Consider the following 15,569-nt stretch of genomic DNA (forward strand, 5'->3'; position numbering starts at 1 on the left):
TTTCATAAAACAAGTGATAGTACATTTAAAAAAAGTTCCTCTTGTTGATTGTTGTATTGTATATCTTGGACATTAAATAAATATCATTTATCATTTATAAAAAATTGTTGTAGAAACAAGGTACATGGCAACATCTTTTTGAAGACTTGGTGGCAGGAAAATACCATTTATTCTCATTGTAAATTTATTCTCATTGTAAATTTATCAGTGTTGTTTGTAAGATGTCTATAACACTGAATGACTGGAACTCCTTGGCCACCTGCACATGCTGAGAGCGAAGAGACTGGAGTCTTTTCGGGGCCTGGGCCTCATTTAAATAGAACTGGCACGTTGCAGGCGCCAAATGGGCGTCCCATTGCAGCTTGCCGGATTCGGGCCTGTGCAATAGCTGGCGGCCCATTGGCCTCCCAGCCGACAGTAAGGTAGGTTTTGGGAGCAGGAGGTTTGCAATCGTGGTGTGGGGAGCACTCCTGTTCCTCCTGGCCCCACAAAAATAATTTAATGCTTACCTTTTTGGGGCTTGTTCTGCTGTACTGCCGGTGAGTGCATGGCGCAGGTGGTTAAGTTTCCTTCTTGTGGTGGGTTGGACGGTGGAGGAAATTTCCTGGTGGTGCTCAGATTTTACATCTGTCCTAAACTAGCAATTGGGATTCTATGCATGTCAAAAACTGGCGGGCATTTTGGCCACTGAGTGTAGGTCCCTTTAAAAATGGCAGCAACTGCAGCGTTAATGGGACAGTGAGTCTACCAACCCCATTTTGAGGCCAATACTGTCTCGTTAACGAATTGGCAAAGTTAGAATTTGCCCCATTATGTTTTACATTTTCATAATTTGATTTTATACTTTTTTTTTATATTGTAAAGATTTTCCTCCCATAGTTGAAACAAATGCATCAGGTCCCATTGTTTTCTATCTACATATTTTACTGGGGAAACAGTGCTTAGGAAAAAAGAACCACATTTACCAGAGCTCATTTCTCCAATCTGTGCTTTCATGCTTTCTCAGTTATAAATCAGTGAAAAGCCATAAGACACGCCTTCTTCTCTCATAATTAGGGGAAATAATTTATTGCAGCAAGTGATTTGATATAGTTTAGATCCCCTCAGAAACCAACATTCTCACTGTCTTCTGTCCTCAGTCAATAAGTCTAGCTAGTCAAGACTGACACTAGGAGAGGATGGGGATAATGGCCCTGAAAATCCTTAGGCCCAGTGGAAATGCAGCAGAATGGGTGCTGGTGACCTCTGCTCCTAACCAACTCTGGTTGAATGTATTCCTGGAGGTTTCATCACATGACCTTCTGCCTCCAACTGTCCCGCCCTCACGCTCCTGCCATTGGTCACCCAACACGTCCATCATCACAGCGCACCGCCTTCTCACACCAATTGAAAAGCAAAAAGATTCTTCGTTACCTGATTGGATGATTCTTGGCTGTCAGTCAAACAGCCTTTCTTCCCCCATCTCCAATATTTTTATAACTAATAAACAGAAATGTTCAAAGAAAATGAGAAAAACACACAACTGCTGGTGTCCATGATCTTAGCATTGACCCAAAGGATCATAGGCTACATGCTGGAACCATCAACATATTACAGACCTGGATCCAGAATTGGACCCCACTTCCACCACTCCATTGATCTGTGCACTGGATTCATTCTGGCATTCAGATGGCCAGGCATTATGTGGTTGGGGGCTGAGGAAATTCTCACTTTACAAATTACCTACCCTCGATTCTGCTGCCTCTGACATTAGGAGCCACGACTGGGGTGGAAACACGTTCCACCCCAAACAGCCCCAATGAAAACTAGCTGCTGGGGCCATATCCGGGTCCCTGATGATTTCCCTGTGGCAATGCTACACTCCCAGGAACATGGGGCTGGAATAATTTATTTAAACTGCAATGAGCTGAATATGCTGAACCTCATTAAGGTCAGTAATGGGGTCCTGTTTGAGCCTCACACTGCTGATCTTGTCTTATAATACAAGGTCAGATTATTAACATAATTTGTTAATGCTTCCAGTCTGTAGGCTATGATACGTTGGGACAGTGCTAAGGTCATGGGGGTACGTTATTGGACATCAGTAGTTGAACCGATGCCCAAATCACACTATGAGGCTTGCCCCAATTTGGCATGAAACTCAGAGCATTAATGAGCCTCACACATGGAGGGGGCAAAATTCTTCAGAGGTTCCAGTGGTCTCCCGTCATAACACCACAGGACACCAGCTGAAGCCTCTGGAGAAAGGCGGAGACCTAGTTGCAAGGGTTCTCACGGGGTTGAGTAAGAGATAGAACATTCATCTGTCCCGTACCATGGGCATTTCTATGAGGGGACTGGCCAAGGGCAGGGAGTCCCAATGCTGGGAGTTCCCACTTCCTACAGGGTCCCAACATAAATTCGGAGGCTGGTATATGCATTGAGGTGGTTGGGGGGGGGCGGGGTTCCATGCAAGGATTTGGACCTGAACTCCCGAAAATGAGGGGAGTTTTCTTTCTGGTAAGAGCAACCCCCTTAAAAAAGAGGTTGTGGGGGGGCTCCCAGATTTTGTTTCTGGCACAACTCAGCGGCAGTTTTCACTACAGAACTGGAGCCAGCATCCACTGTGTTTTGCAAGGAGGCACATGACTTAATTCTATATGTTTGTGCAGCATTACCTATAATCTGAATTACTTTCCTTTGTGCTGCAATTAAATGTAACTTTAAAGTGCTTCTTGTCAAGCTTGGAAAGAAACATGATTGGCACATGCATCTTTCTATATTAGACTGGCTGTTTTTAGGATTTTAGAATGATCCCAACAGCTTACCTTTGCACTTTTTTACATGTCAAAAATCTTCCTATGTACATCCTTCCATGTTTGGCAGGTGTCATATCATGTGTTATTCCCCCAGATGATTTCCTCTCAAGTTTCCTTTACCCCTAGCCTGATAGTTGTTTGGCTTTAAATACCATTGTTTCTATTCCCTCACACCCATTACAGTACAACAATGTCCAAAGCCTCATCGATGAACTTGGCCTTTTGGGTTCTCTCTGTAACCTCACTAACTTAGAAAATTATGTACTGTGCAGCTGGACTGTCACATTGCGTGGTATTTAGAGTGGTTAATTGCTTATTTGGCTGCTTAATGGGTGCCTGAGCAACATTGTTGGAAGTTATTTCTGATTAACTGTCCATTTGTGCATTGCTTGTAACACATTTGAAGTCAGGAACGGCACATGGAGCAATATCATGCTTTACTGGCAATACATTAAAACAAATGGGAAGAAAAGTTATCTCTCATTTAATACACTCGCAGTGGGATTCTTTCCTCCCCAAAATCCATCCATAATAACTATCAATATTTTAAGTTGCCAGTCAGTGTTTCAACCCCTGTTTTAGCTCATCATAGAATCATGTTACAGCATAGAAACAGAGACGCCTAGTTGAGTCCCACACACCTACTTGTTCCTTTAATATTATTCATTTTCAAACAACTATCTCATTCTCTTTTAAAATAATTTATGGTCCTGATTCTACAATGGTTTTGGGGTCAACAACTCCCCATTCTAATCATCCTCTGGGTAAAGAAACAATCAACACTTATCTTATTATAATCCTTCATAATCTTGAAGACCTCTATTGCATCATCCCTTAATCTTCTCAACTCTAATGCAAAAAGCCCTAACTTCTCATGTCTCTCTTCATAGTTGTAACCCCTCATCCTTAGTAAAATATTAGTGAATCTACACTGCACTTTCCCTTGCTTTCATATTTAAAGCTTTACTGCCTGTAAGTGTGTGGAAACAACAGTGGGAGAAAGTAATATCTGATTCACAAGGATGATACCCGAACTGAGAGGATATCCTTATCAGAAAAGGCTGAACAGGCTCTTTTCTTTAGAAAAGAGAAGGCTGAGGGTTGGCTTGATAGAGGTCTTTAAGATAATGATAGGGTTTCATAGAATCATAGAATGATTACTGCACAGAAGGAGGCTATTAGGCCCATCGAGCCCATGCTGGCTTTTTGTAAGAGCAATCCCGTTAGTCCCATTCCTTCACTCTTTCCCCATAGCAAATATTTTCCTTTCAAGTATTTATCGAATTCCTTTTTGAAAGCCACGATTGAATTTGCTTCCATCAGCCTTTCAGGCAGCATATTCCAGATTATAACTACTCGCTGCGTAAAAAAAGCTTTTCCTCATGTTGTCTTTGGTTCTTTTGCCAATCACCTTAAATCCTCTGGTTCTCAACCCTTCTGCCAATGGGAACAGTTTCTCTTTATTTACTTTATCTAAACCCTTCATGATCATGAACACTTCTGTCAAACCTCCTCTTAACCTTCTCTGCTCTAAGGAGAACACCTCCAGCTTCTCCAGTCTACCCATGTAATTGAAGTCCCTCATCCCTAGAACCACTCTAGTAAATCTTTTCTGCACACTCTCTAAGGCCTTGAGATCCTTTCTAAAGTGCGGTGCCCAGAATTGGACACAATACTCCAGTTGTGGCCGAACCAGTGTTTTATATAGGTTCAGCATAATTTCCTTGCTTTTGTATTGCCTCTATTTATAAAGCCCAGCATCCCGCATGCTTTTTTAACCACTTTCTCAACCTGTCCTGCCACCTTCAAAGATTTGTGCACATATACCCCTCAGGTCCCTCTGCTGTTGCACTCCCTATAGAATTGTACCATTTAGTTTTTATTGCCTCTCCTCTTTCTTCTTGCCAAAATGTATCACTTTGCACTTCTCTGCGTTAAATTTCATCTGCCATGTGCCCATTCCACCAGCCTGTCCATGTCCTCTTGAAGTCTATTACTATCCTCCTCACTGTTTACTACACTTCCAAGTTTTGTATCATCTTCAAATTTTGAAATTGTGCCCTGAACACCCAAGTCCAAGTCATTAATATATATATCAAAAAAAGCATTAGTCCTAGTACTGACCCCTGGGGAACACCACTGTATACCTTCCTCCAGTCCGAAAAACAACCGTTCACCACATTTCTCTGTTTCCTGTCACTTAGCCAATTTCATATCCAGGCTGCCACTGCCCCTTTTATTCCATGGGCTTCAATTTTGCTGACAAACCTATTATGTGGCACTTTATCAAATGCCTCGTGAAAGTCCATATACACATCAACCGCATTGCCCTCATCAACCCTCTCTGTTACCTCATCAAAAAACTCAACCAAGTTAGTTAAACACGATTTGCCTAACAAATCTGTGCTGGCTTTCCTTTATTAATCCACACTTGTCCAAGTGACTGTTAATTTTGTCCTGGATTATGGTTTCAAAAAGCTTCCCCACCACCGAGGTTAAATTGACTGGCCTGTAGTTGCTGGGTTTATCCTTACACCCTTTTTTGAACAAGGTTGTAACATTTGCCATTCTCCAATCTTCTGGCACCACCCCCATATCTAAGGAGGATTGGAAGATTAGGGCCAGGACCTTTGCAATTTCCACCCTTACTTCCTTCAGCAACCTAGGATGCATCCCATCTGGACCGGGTGACTTATCTACTTTAAGTACAGCCATCCTTTCCAGTGCCTGCTCTTTATCAATTTTTAGCCCATCTAGTATCTCAACTTCCACCTCTTTTACTGTGACTTTTGCAACATCTTCTTCCTTGGTAAAGACAGATGCAAAGTACTCATTTAGTACCTCAGCCATGCCCTCTGCCTCCATGCGTAGATCTCCTTTTTGGGCCCCAACGGGCCCCACCCCTCCTGATACTACCCATTTACTCTTTATATGCCTACGGAAGACTTTTGGATTCCCTTTTATGTTATCCGCCAATCTGTTCTCATACTCTCTCTTTGTCCCTCTTATTTCCCTTTTCACTTCTCCTCTGTACTTTCCATATTCAGCCTGGTTCTCACTTGTATTATCAACCTGACATCTGTCATATGCCCCCTTTTTCTGCTTCATCTTACTCTCTATCTCTTTCGTCATCCAGGGAGCTCTGGCTTTGGTTGCCCTATTTTTTCCCCTCGTGGGAATGTACCTAGACTGTACACGAACAATCTCCTCTTTAAAGGCTGCCCATTGTTTGATGACAGTTTTGCCTGCCAATCTTTGATTCCAATTTACCCGGGCAAGATCCACTGAAATTGGCCCTCCTTCAATTAAGTATTTTTACTCTAGATTGCTCCTTGTCCTTTTCCATTACTAATCTAAACCTTATGATATTATGATCACTGTTTCCTAAATGTTTCCCCACTGACATTTGCTCCATTGACCCACTTCATTCCCTGGAACAAGATCCAGCAATGCCTTCTTTCTCGTTGGGCCGAAAACAGACTGATCAAGAAAGTTCTCCTAATCATACTTTAGAAATTCTTCCCCCTCCTTGCCCTTTATACTATTACTATCCCAGACTATATTAGGCTAGTTGAAGTCCCCCATTATCACTACTCTATAGTTCTTGCACCTCTCTGTAATTCCCCTGCAAATTTGCTCCTCTATAATCCTTCCCAATATTTGGTGGCCTGTAGAATACACCCAGTAGTGTAATGGCACCTGTATTGTTTCTTAACTCTAACCAAATAGATTCTGTCCTTGACCCCTCAAGAACATAAGAACATAAAAAATAGGAGCAGGAGTAGGCCATCCGGCCCCTCAAGCCTGCTTCGCCATTTAACAAGATCATGGCAGATCTTCTACCTCAACGCCATTTTCCTGCACTATCCCCATATCCCTTGATGCCTTTAATATCTAGAAATCTATCAATCTCTTTTTTGAATGTATTCAATGACTGAGCCTCCACAGCTCTCTGGGGTAGAGAATTCCAAAGATTCACCACCCTCTGAGTGAAGAAATTTCTCCTCATCTCAGTCCTACATGGCCTACCCCTCATTTTGAGACTGTGACCCCTGGTTCTAGACTCCCCAGCCAGGCGAAACATCCTCCCTGCATCTACTCTGTCGAGCCCTGTAAGAATTTTGTATGTTTCAATGAGATGGACATCCTCTCTCTCCAGCACGGCAATATTCTCCTTAATCAATACAGCCACCACCACCCCTCCTTTTCTTCCATCCCATCTTTACTGAACACCTTGTATCCAGGAATATTTGGTATCCAATCCTGCCCTTTTTGGAGCCAGGTCTCCGTTATCAGCACTCCATCATATTCCCATGTGACTATTTGCGCCTGCAGCTCATAAAATCATATTTACCACAGTTCGTGTGTTTACACACTTATCATTACTTATCTTAAACTTTCTCGTAGATCCCACCTAACACTGTACTATTTCTTACTCGAATGCTATCAGTCTCTCCCAATCCTTTGTGCATTTTGTTTTTCCTTTCTAATGCTACATCCTGGTGCCCAACCCCTTGCCAAATTAGTTTAAAGCCTCCCCCACAGCACTAGTGAACCTTCCCATGAGTACATTGGTCCCAGCTCTGTTGAGGTGCAACCTGTCCGTCTTGAACAGGGCTCTCCTGCCCCAGAACTGGTCCCAATGCCCCAAGAATCTGAAGCCCTCCCTCTTGTATCATGTCTCTAGCCACACATTAACCTGCCTTATCTTCCTATTTCTGTACTCACTAGCGCGTGGCACTAGGATTACTACCTTTGAGGTCCTGCTTTTTAACTTTCCCCCTAGCTCCTGAAACTCTGACCACAGGATCTCATCCCTTTTCTTTCCTATGTCGTTGGTACCCACATGGACCACAACTTCTGGCTGTTCCCCTTGCCCCCTGCAGAATGTTCTGCACCATCTCCCTGATGTCCTTTACCTTGGCACCAGGGAGGCAACACACCATTCGGGACTCATGTCAGCGGTTACAGAAACACCTGTCTGTCTCTCTGTTAAATCCCCTATGACTACTGCATTTCTACATTTTACTGTGCAGTCCTTTGCCCTATGGTGCCATGCTCAGGACTGCACTCCCTTCAAGGTGTTGTCACCCTCACTGGTATTCAATGCTGAATACCAGTTTGGGAGTGCCACACACCCAGAGGATTCCTGCACTGGCTGCCTCTTCCTACCCTTTCGGATGGTCACCCACTTGTTATCCTGAACTCTCTGTGGCTGTGGGGTGACCACCTCCTGGAACGTACGATCCAGGAAACCTTCAGCCTCCCTTGTGCTCTGCAGTGACTCCTGCTGCCCCTCAAGCTCAGAAACTCTCAGCTTGAGCTCGAGCAGCTGGAGGCATTTCATTTCGTGCACATGTGGCCCTTCAGGACACATGAAGCATCCTGAAGTTCCCACATGGCACAGGAATTGCAAGCAATGGGTCTCAGCTGCCCGTCCATTATATTTAGAAACCTTTTTTTTCTAAACTCCCTTTAGATACTCGATTATTATTAATTTACTTACTGTTTACATCCCCGATTAACCTACCCTTTTATTCAGGGTCTCTCAGAGCTCCTCCTCTCTGTTAATTGTGATGCCACTGTAATGTCACTCTCTCCGTTCTTAGTGAATGGGGCTCCTCCCTTGGTGCTCAACTCCGTTTCTCTTGACTCCGCTCCGCTCCCGCTTTTGTACTGATACCTGGGGCTCCTCCCCTGGTGCTCAGCACTGGTGAGTTGCAGGTAAGATGGGGTAGACATAGAGAAAATATTTCCACTTGCGGGGGAGTCCAAAACTAGAGGTCATATAAAATAGTTGCTAAAAATAAATCCAATAGGGAATTCAGGAGAAATTTCTTTACCCAAAGAGTGGTAAGAATGTGGAATGTGCTACCACAAGCAGTAGTTGAGGCAAATAGCATAGATGCATTTAAGGGGAAGTTAGATAAACAAATGAGGGAAAATGATGGGTATCCTGATAGGGTTAGATAAAGTAGGGAGGGAGGAGGCTCGTGTGGAGCATAAATGTCAGCACAGACCAGTTGGCCAAATGGCCTGCTTCTGTGCTGTAGTTTCGATGTAAGTCGATGTAATATTCTTCCAATAATGAGGAGCTCAAAACTGTACAGAGTACGCCAACTATGGCCTAACTATGTCTTGTACAAGTTCAACATTACCTCCTCACTTTTGTAATTTATGACTCGAGGTACGAAAGATTTTTTTTGTACTGGGTTTGGAGGCTGTCAATGAATCAGATCAGTTGGAGGGCGGGGTGGAAGGCTGTTAGAATCAATCAATCAGATGTTACTTTCTCCCACTGTTGTTTCCATACACATAGAGGCAGTAAAACTTTAAAATGAGATCATCATTACTGAGAGTTGCAGTTGCAGACGTTTATTTGGTGCTTGTTCCTATAATAAAAAAATAAGCTGCTTTTAAAAACCTTTCCACAAAGAAGCTTTCTGGGTTGTGTCAAGCTGTGGTCCTATGTGACAGCGTATTTTCTTCCATACTGGATGCAGCTGCTTTATTGAGATAAAGAAGATATTTCCTGGTCTGATTGCATTGACTCATTTGTTTGAGTATTCCTGTCACTGCACTTGCCAGGTTTGGGAAATAAAGTAGAGTGGATGGAGTTGATGGGTTTTACTTAATTTAATAAATAACATGGAGTTCTGATATTTGGGATTTTATTACAATGTATGACTGTGATAGATACAAAAGCTTTGCCTGTTTGTGGGCGAGCTGTAGTGCCCAGCTATGTTTTATAACTTTGAAAGTTGATTTCAGTTTGTTGACAAGCTTGTTGTGGAGGCCCTGTTGTTAACTGTGCAGTAACTGGCAAAAAGAGTCCACATCATGTATGTTAGAGTGATCAACATCTAAAGGAAATGTGAGGAGTAACATCAACAATCAATAAGAATAATTGATTGCAAACCCTATTTGGGAGACAGTCAGCCAGGTCCATCCGAGAGCACAACATTCAACAAACCAGGTTTCCATGCACTTCCTGTACAAGAAAATAAACTTTAAAACTTCTGTTGAATCTGTGCCCAAGTCATGAAGGTTGCATCTTTATAATCCCTGAGACAGGATCGTAGCTTTTTACAATGTATGGCTTTAAATTCCAACAATGGACATACCCCTTCTACCTCCAGCTGCTGTTTTCTTTTCTTATGGCAGAAAGAAATAAATAATTTGACTATTTTCATTGAAATTGGCATATTCTCCCACCTTAAAGGGTAAAAAACAATCTTTGACAACAAAAGCTCAATTTCATCCAACTCTAATCAAAGAAGCCAAATCATTTTGCTGGGTTTTTGATCCCAATTTCTATTCATTTCCACAATTCAAGTTTAGCAAACAGTGGAGTGAATGAACATAATGCTATATTCAGATGGAGCCAAATAATCAAGGACTTTGACATCCTTCTTTCTACATCATAAAACTGAATTTTACTAGTCCAAGAATGTAATTAAAATGTTTGGAAAGATATAAGTTTGGCAGTTCAGTTATTTAATATCTTTTATTAAATCAAGTGTATAACCTCTTCTGGTATGTGAATTTTCTCTCAAAATCTGTATATAGAAAACAAACAATCTAATCTGTTGTTTATATTCTTAGTTATATTCCATGTGGGACAAGGACTTATAGTGCCCATGTCACTTGAGAGTAATTCAGCATACCTCCCTTTTGATGTAAATGTCACGGCAGGAATAATTTTCTCTAATAAAGCACCTCAGATACCCTTTTTCTGTGTCAATGAATTCAGCATTTTAAACATATATTTTTAAATCGTTCCAAAGATAGGGGATAGTTCTAATCATTTAGAAGGTTCACTCGGTTAATCCCGGGGATGAGGGGGTGGACATATGAGGAGAGGTTGAGTAGATTGGGACTCTACTCATTGGAGTTCAGAAGAATGAGAGGCGATCTTATTGAAACATATAAGATTGTGAAGGGGCTTGATCGGGTGGATGCGGTAAGGATGTTCCCAAGGATGGGTGAAACTAGAACTAGGGGGCATAATCTTAGAATAAGGGGCTGCTCTTTCAAAACTGAGATGAGGAGAAACTTCTTCACTCAGAAGGTAGTAGGTCTGTGGAATTTGCTGCCCCAGGAAGCTGTGGAAGCTACATCATTAAATAAATTTAAAACAGAAATAGACAGTTTCCTAGAAGTAAAGGGAATTAGGGGTGTTGACCGGAAGTCACCGGTTAACGGTTTTGGCTTAGTACACAGAGGAAGAGTCAATTCTCTCTTAATTCACAATTCGCTTTATTAACGTTATTAGAGGGACAAAGGAGCTTTGATGAGACACCAGTCCTTATTTAGAAAAGGAGTATTGAGGTGATGCTATCTAACCCCTTGGAACAGAGCCAATCAGGGGATGACATTGACCACTCCAGCAACTTTGAGCCAATCGGAGAAGACAAATAGGGATGGGCAATAAATGCCGGCCTTGCCAGCGACGCCCACATCCCGTGAACGAATAAAAAAAAACATACCGCTTATACGTCTGGTTAGATATAGGCATGCAGTTTACAGCAGGTTATACAGTTTTATACTCAAACTAGGATTTAAACGCACACCCACTAGGTGTCCCTGACTAACACTCCCTGAGTATTAGGATTTAAACGCACACCCACTAGGTTTCTCTGACTAACGCTCCCTGAGTGGTCACAGAATAGAAAGGATATTATATTACTCGGAAAGGAGAGATAATGCTGGCCAGGCAATTCGCTCTCTCACTCTCGACGTCGTCTCTACGTCCCTACGTAGTCTCTACGTCCCTGACGTAGGGTCCCTGCTTCCACGATGGTTAGTCTCCGGAGTCTCCCTCAAAAACACACTCTCACTCTCTGGCACCAAGCCTGCAATTCTTCAGTTTTATTTCCAAGTCTGTCTTTTCGAATGATGCTGTCTTCTCCGATTGGCTCAAAGTTGCTGGAGTGGTCAATGTCATCCCCCGATTGGCTCTGTTCCAAGGGGTTAGGTAGCATCACCTCAATACTCCTTTTCTAAATAAGGACTGGTGTCTCATCAAAGCTCCTTTGTCCCTCTAAGAAGCCAGTTCAGACCAGTGACTGAACTCCAGGTCACCTCAGTTCAAAAGTCAGTGTCTTTGTTAGCACTTCGAATTAAGCTCAGTAATTTTCTGCAGCCCCGGGCCAACAGGAGTTACGGGGAGCGGGCAGGAAATTGGACATGAATTTAAATTTGAGGTTAGGATCAGATCAGCCATGATCTTATTGAATGGCGGAGCAGGCTCGAGGGGCCGATTGGCCTACTCCTGCTCCTATTTCTTATGTTCTTATTATCGGTGGGCAAAAAATGGATGATATGAAAATAGGGCGAGGTGTTAAATGGGCAACCAATTCATTATTGACCATTTTTAGTCCAGCAATAAAGGTTAAAATTACCCCCTAACTGTCACAATTCCAAACATGGATGCAGTAAATTGTTTTTGTCTCTAGATGCTTAAATATAGAGACTTAAAGCTACATTGAACAAAAATGTTCTTCAGTTGCAAGCCCTGGTGTCGAGCCATCACTGGATTCCAGAAAGTTAATTTAATTGGAGAACAATTCCTTAAGGAAACATATAATCTGACCAGTGATAAGAATCTCTACAATTTCTTCAGGAATTCTATCACATATCTTTGTACGAATAAAGAAATTCATCTTTGGAGAAAATTATCATCAGAAAAATTGTCATAAGCTGTGAGTCAGTGCACTTTAGTAAGGAGGTGTTTGACACAACCTTAAAAATATGCAGTAAACATCTATTGGTGAAGCTATTGGGAAACACAGTTTTGTCCATAATCTTGGCCATAAATTAAATTGATTTCACATACACATATAGATTGGTAATTGGAAAACATTAGCTTAGGCTGTTAAAATGTTTGGTCCACTAAATATGTGCCCATATTTTGCTATGTTGTGTTATTTCATGCCCATTATGCGCTATATTTTTAGTGCCTCAGTTATAATCATGTATGGGTAAAGAGTGATTAACAGGCTTATTTCTCCACACTATAATCATTCATTGCAATGAACCAGCTTGTCTATGTTTGAGCGACAAGGTGCAGTATTGTTCAAAAAGTTTCAATGATTAACCTATTAAAAATAAGTTATGGAAACCTGAAATGCTACGACAGTTAAAAATTTGTAACAATGTCACTGGAACTTTTATTTCTAGGGTTCAGATGAACCCCAAACTATGGGGGTGTAATTGATCTTCACCAGTAGCGTGAAACGTGCTGATAGCGAATGGACAGCCCGTCCATCAGGCGCCATGTGAAACAGGTTGCCCATTTGCTATGAGCACATTTCGCACTATTGGTGAAGACTTCCTTTATTCAAAACTGGAATCAATCCATATCAAGTCAATTTGAATCAATTAAACAATAAAACACAGTTACGGCCCAATCCAAAATTTGTAATAATCAAAGTGATTATCTCTAATTCTGAATTTTTGGGGAGAATTTGATTTCCTTCAACATTCAGAACTCGAATTTGGGTATTTGTGAAGTCAAATCACTGTGAAAACAATGGAAGATGACTCTAAATAGCAGTAGGTCTTACCCAATGATTTCCATAGAACAGAATAACTCTGCTGAAAAACATGAGTAAAAACTGCCACTACCTCGAATTCCATTTGCATTGGGTTGAGGTAACTAGGCCTCTGCCCATGTGATTACCAGGGATTGTATGGTTGCACCACTCCAACAAAGACAGACTTTCAGTGTTCATAAGGTCACAGCAGTAAAATGACGCCACGTAACTCCTCCCTAGATTACTATCATACTGACACAAAGCTATTGACTAATAAAGCTACATGCCACCCTCCCAGGATTCGAATGGGCCCAAAAGGTCAACAATTGTTCTGTGATTATATTTAAATATATATTTCAAATTGATCCTTGTTGCTTTACTGCAACTACCAGTTGTTAGTCATTCATTATTATGGTGCAAAAACTGTAAGTGGGATATGAGTAAAAGTTTATGCATGCATCCTAAAGTAGTAATTAAACTTTGGATCCAGGGCTCGAGCTATTTATTGAATGTTAGACTGGCTCTTACCTATTAAAGCATTGAGGAAGCAAATTTCCTATGATTATAGGTGGCGATATCTTCATTCCTTCATGGCCATGGAAGGTGATTCCTTTGCTGTTAATGGTTTCAGAGGGGGAGGGGGTGGGTTGGTCTGCTGCACACTGTATGCTGTATGAAGAATAATTTTGTAATGTTTATTCCTGCGATTTACCCAAAACTGCATGAATTATTTGTGTATTTGCATTTAAAAAAAAAAATCTGATGTGTGTAAGTACATTGGGAAATTTGGTGCCAACTGTTTCCGAAAGGACAGACCTCAAAGCTGAAATTATCATTCTGAGCAAAATGTTCACAAAGAGCAGTAAATTACCCAATTTGAGTTGCTCTGTGTTCTCTCTTCTTTCAGATCCTGCCTGTACATGGCAACATTGTCAGTTAGAATGGAAAGAACTGAATTTGATAGGAACAGGAATAGGCTATTCAACCCCTCGAGCCTGAAATTTATGACTTTTTCTTGCATGCAGAGCCTTTGGACTTCAAATATTGGCAAGTATATTAATGAACCAGGATGTGACCTAAATCATTAAAAACTCCTAACTGTGAAGGTTGGAGCTTGGATAAGGTTGATGTACAGCATCCAGGCAACCTTTTTTCACCAGCTATAGTACTGTTGCCAGCAAGGCCCACTTACACTGTAGTGTCCAAGAATACACCTTCAGATTTGTTTGGAGTTTAGTTTTAGATCGTTTGAATACAAAACTCTGAAACAAATCAAAATCAGACAATGCTAAGTGCCTGAAAGAAATTGGTGAGGAGAATTGCTCACAAGCACCCCACCTGGGAAATCATCTGGCAAATGGATGCATTGGGTGCATCGCTAACAAATTAGCACAGTAAAGATAAAAAGACCACAAATGCTGGAACAGAAAATGCCAGAAATGGATAGCAGGTCAATCAACATCTGAAAGTAAAAGAAAGGTTAATGTTTTAGGTGTGGCCATTGATCAGAACTCTAGAGGCTTATCATTCTGTGTTTACTATAGAAACAGAGAACACACACGCACTAAAAAACAAAACAAAAAACCCTCTGTACAATTCACATTATCACTCAGATCCACTCAGAAACCAACATTTTCACAGCCTCCAGGAGCTTTTGTGCAAAATTAGGATACTCGGGCAGCAAGACATGCTGCATGTGGTAAATGCAGAAAATTGCCGCATTTGTCACAGGATGTCGTGCCATGTCACAGGAAGTCGTGCCGTGTCACAGGATGTTGTGTTGTACAGTAATCACTCTCCCATATCACATTATTGTCTCTGTGATTTATCACGTATACTGTAGCTTCATCTATGGCTGGAAATAAAAATTCAGAATGCTACAGAACCAGTTGCATGATGCCTATGTACCCTCAGGTCCCATGTCATTATCATCCTTCACCTATGTTGTTTTGTGCTGCCTCTGCCATGTTCATCGCACCTGCAGTATAACAGAAATATAAATCAACAAAGGTTTGAAAAAAAAACACAATAACAATATATTATGAGGAATAACAAATAGCTGATGGTGAATTTAAGGCAGTAATTCAATCCCTTGGTTTTGCTTGCATTCATAAACTACTCAAGCTTTGCTCTTCTAGTTTATGATATTATCAGACGCACTCAGTTGAATTACTGCTTTGTAACTCACTGCCAGCCATCTATATGTAGTCTGAACAAATCTATAAAATTTGAC

Source organism: Heptranchias perlo, chromosome 19 (assembly GCF_035084215.1).
Source record: "Heptranchias perlo isolate sHepPer1 chromosome 19, sHepPer1.hap1, whole genome shotgun sequence".
NCBI classification, from domain to species: Eukaryota; Metazoa; Chordata; class Chondrichthyes; order Hexanchiformes; family Hexanchidae; genus Heptranchias; species Heptranchias perlo.